Source organism: Pinus tabuliformis, chromosome J, assembly GCF_031772625.1.
Source record: "Pinus tabuliformis cultivar Carrire ecotype Pingquan chromosome J, CPIR1, whole genome shotgun sequence".
Classification (NCBI taxonomy): domain Eukaryota; kingdom Viridiplantae; phylum Streptophyta; class Pinopsida; order Pinales; family Pinaceae; genus Pinus; species Pinus tabuliformis.
The window spans coordinates 152912194-152916968 of NC_142295.1; positions in this window are offsets into that span (position 1 = coordinate 152912194).

The following is a 4775-nucleotide window of genomic DNA, read 5'->3' on the forward strand; positions in this document are numbered from 1 at the left end:
AATTGGTTTAGAGGCCATGTCTATTATTATTGTTTCTTATGGCTACATCACTCCACGTGAATTAGTTTCCAACTTGAGAACTAGAAGTGGTCTTTCTTTTTATGGTAATACTAATTTTCTTTTCAAGAACCATATGCATTCTAACATATTATCTTATAGCTTCTTCTTGAATGATACTACATGAATATATTTTATGTTAACATGATTGTCTCTCATTGTGTACAATTTACTTACATTACCCATCAAATTTTCATGCATTCATTGTTTTCTACATAGCCAATCAATTTTTCACACATATTCTCTTGTAATAGATATCTGAATGTTATATGTTAAACCTTGAGCAAGCTTGTATTGTTTCATAAATTGAAGATGGTAGTAATTTATTAATTCCATCAAACATACAATCATGTCAATTCATGAGTCTATGCCCGATCAAGTGATTAAATTTTAGTTCAAAAATGAAAGTTCCCAGAAGGTCTTGAAACTAGAAACAAATTGAAGTGCTCATCATTATGAATCCAATGATGTTTGTTTCCTTCAATCTGACATAGTATGCTCAAGTTATTGCATTCTGGTAATTTTGCCCAACAACTAAAAAAATGAGCAGGCTGTTGACTGGGCAGCTGACTGGGATTCTGTACCGCTGACATCACCCAGGATGACTGTGGAGGTATGGGTCAACCGGGTGTCACCAAGTGGCAGGTTCTGCTTTTTCAATTTTTGGTTTTTTATTGGTTGGGCATGGACCAATGAAATGGTGCCACGTGGCCCAATCGCAGGCTGCCACATGGCACCCTAGAGTGTATTAAAATTTTGGGTATGGTTAGACAGTCCTCGAGCAGGGCTCGAACCCGCGACATATTGGGTAGCAATGCAAGGATATTCCATTAGGCCATGCAATGATTCTTAATATGCATAGAGTGAAACCTCTATTTAAAGTTCCAAAGGCGCTCATTTGAGGAGAGGATTCGAACTGCCGGTCCTGGCCCCTAGTCACGGCTTATCCATAGAAACTCACGTGAAAAAAAGGTTGGGGCTAGGGGACCACCTCCAGCCCCTGGTCACCCGATCACCATGGGATCACAGGCTCCGATGGGAAGGTGTCAGTGGAGAGGGCCTTGACCCTGACCCTAGCCCCAAGATCTATCACTCGTATAGAATTGTAGCTGGAGGAACATCGACGCTAAATGGAGAAGGGAGATTAAGCATGGCCTTGGCCCTCAGCATATTCCACCACATGAAACTATGGTCATGCGCTCGACAAGAGGGCGCTACGGAGGGGGACAACCCCAAGGTCCTATGGCCACCCATGTGACCTAGCGTGTTTATAATGGGGGCTTGGTGGGAAGGGAAGGTCGTTGGCCTGATCCTCGATCCCGTGGCCTAAACGTGACCACAACCTGACTTTTTAGGTGCTAGGTCGGTGAGGGTAGATGTTAAGGCCTAGTGCGCGACCACATGGCCTGGATTTTTTCCCTAAAAGGTTATTATATGAATTAATTTTCCAACAAATTGCACCATTGGAGGGCATAATTGTCACCTCGTTAGTGAAAAATAGGGTGTATTTATGGGACAATCAATGTATTGGTCCATTTTTTAGGACAAATAACAAGAAAACTACATGGAGAGCTTGTAGAGCCATATCTTTGTGAGTTTTTGTCCTTTTGGAGGTCAAGAAGAGTCTACCTAGGGGTTTTTTGACATTTTGGATATAATGGTGACATCTATTTGTTGATTTGAGCACATCTAAAGGAAATTTTTACAGGTTGAAGTTCAAGGGTGTATGGATCAATCAATGTAGAAAATCTTGTAGATTCACAAGCTCATGCAATTTACTAAAGCATGGGACAAGAATCTACTTCTAATTTCAACCAGTGGAAGCCAATAGATCAATGAAAACAATATGAACAAGAAGAAGATAAATCAATGGCACATAACACAATATTTATCTAGGGAAGGCCACAACTCAAAACCCAAACTATATATATTGCATTAATCAGAAATTCAAGATGAGAATACAACGTTTGTTCTCACAAGAAATTTACCCCTACTAGAGGTCTCTACATGAGTGGATGCCTCCACTTGGTCTCCTCTTGACTTTTCTAATTGTGGCTGCTCCACAATTATTTGAGACTGCTTCTGAGACTACTTCTTCTTTGCTTGAGTGGATCTCTCCACTCAGTCTCCTCTTAGCTTCTCTAGTTATGGCTACTCCACAACTTTCTAAAGCTGCTTCTGAGGATTCTTCTGGGGCTACATGTTGAGAGGTAATTTAATCTCCCTCTCAACCACCAAGTCTCTAACCTTTTCCTTGCTCCTCAAGGCTTTGTATGCATCTTGAACCTCAAGAGCATATACATTCTTGACCTGTGAACTGATCTATTTCACCTGTCCCGTGGTGATGTGTCTAAGGAAAGCCTTTCCCTTACTAAAAAACGCATCATAGCCACAATCTTCCAATACTATGACTGAAACAAGATTCTTCTTTAGCATTGGAACATACATCACATCTATGATCTTGAGAGAGGAGCTAGACTGCCTATGAAAGGCAACCGTACCAATCTCGGTAGCTCTATACCTCTCGTCATCTCCAAACTCTATTCTCTACTTGAGGTCTTTCTCCTCAAAATCACTAAAGAGATCTCTATTCCCCATCATATGGAATGAGGCACTATTGTCAAGATACCACATGCCTCCCATGACACTGCTGGCCATACATGCAATGTGAGTGAAATCAAGTTCGAATTATGAAGCTAGAGCTTCACCTGCTACCGCTACTATCAGGTCATTCTTGCTTACTTTCTTCTGTCGGCAGTTCTTGGCATAGTGCCCATGCTCGTGACAGTGAAAACACTTGACTTTTGTCAAGTCCATCTTCTTTCCACCCTCCTCGCCTTGGGACATCTTTCCCTTGGCCTTATTTGCCTTACTTTCTAATTCAAAATCCTCTTCCACTTCTTTGGAAGAGGTCCCATCTTTGGTGTTCCTCTTGATCTCCTCCTGCATCAAATCCGACCACAGTTGTTCCCAATCTGGCAGCTTCTCCGAACCATTGACAGAAACCTGATAACTATGCCAACTCTTTTGGAGTCCTAGAAGAGAAAGACTCATCATATCATCCTTGGAAACCATGATTCAAACACTTCCAAGTTCATTACGACATTGAGTGAACTTGGTCAAGTAATTTGGAATTGAGTCTCCCACCTCCATCTTGAATTTTTTAAGTTTATCTTTCAGTGCCAAATTCCTTTGATCACTATTGTTATGATACAATTCCGCCAATGATTCCCACATAACATGCAGAGTTTCCTTCCCATGTAAACTTGAGACAACATGGTCTTGAACTTCCTCAAGGATTATCCGCCTCACCCTTGCCACACACTTCTTCCATTCAACCAGATTCTAAGCATCTGATGCTGGTGACTTAGGAATGTCCTGATCAAAGAATTCCTTCAAGCCATTGTCTTCCAACACGGCCTGCATCCTGTCCTTCTAGGCTATATAATTTGAGCTTCCATCCAAGGCATACTCAAGCCGCAAACCGTAGAATGCCATCTATTGATCCTAAAGTATGTATTGCAAATTCAAATTTCACCTGTAACCCAGAACTCAAAACTTCAAAATTTCCTCTAGTATATTGTTCTCAGCTCCGATACCATGTAGAATTTTCTACATATCTAGCTCTAATACAATGTAGAAAATCCTCTAGATCCACAAGCTCATGCAATTAACTAAAGAAAAGGATAGGAATTTACTTCTACTTTCAACCAGCAGAACCCAATAGATTGATGAAAACAATATGAACCAGAAGAAGATAAATCAATGGCCCGTAACACAATATTTATCTGGGCAAAGACACAACTCAAAACCCCTACTATCTGTATTACATTAATTAGAAATCCAAGATGAGAATACAATCTTGTTCTCACAAGACCAACCTTTGCACAAGTATAATAAACTCTCAGCTCACAAGCTAGCTTAAGCCAAATCATAAGCCTATTCTGTAGCTTTTCAATCCCCTATTTCCTTGCACACTTGGTCAAAGAATTTGGATGAATACAATATGCTCTGCTCAACCTTGAGCTTAACCTACACAAGTATTTCATGTCCTCCGCCTGATGACTTCCTTTGGCCAATACTTAGGCAAATTTCCAAGCCCCCAAGATTCTAATTATTTGCACAATTCCTGAGAGAATTAGCCCGTATTTAAAGGGAAATTCCTCATCCATAACTACACAATCCAAAATTTGTTCCTTCTCTTATTTCACCCATGATATTTACAACTGATAGTACACTATCCCTACACTCTAGTCTCAAATGGGTCTTTCTCTGAACTGACATGCATGAGTTTCTAATGAGGGAATCTTCAGTTAAATGGAGTAACACTTGTGGATGCACCAGTGCATCGACTCGTAATCCTCTATTAGTTCCACAAATAGTTAGAACTAATTTAACTGACCATAACTTAGTAAACTGAGTTATCTAATTACAACTCATGAATAAACTCATCTTGGACCCCTTAAACTTAGGAGGAACATATACATGACTTCAGAAAGACTTCCAACTCGAAATTCCTAAGTTAACTAAGTCAACTTAACTTAGTTAACTACTACAAGTTTCTATGAGAAAAAAATTTCAATTTTAATTCACAATTTAATTCAAGAACAAATTAAATTGGAATTTCTAGAGTCTATTTTTAACATTTCGTGTTGCTATTTTCAACAGTTTTGGAGCAGTTCTTGAAGGTGTTTGAGCATGGAGAAGGCTTTGTAGGA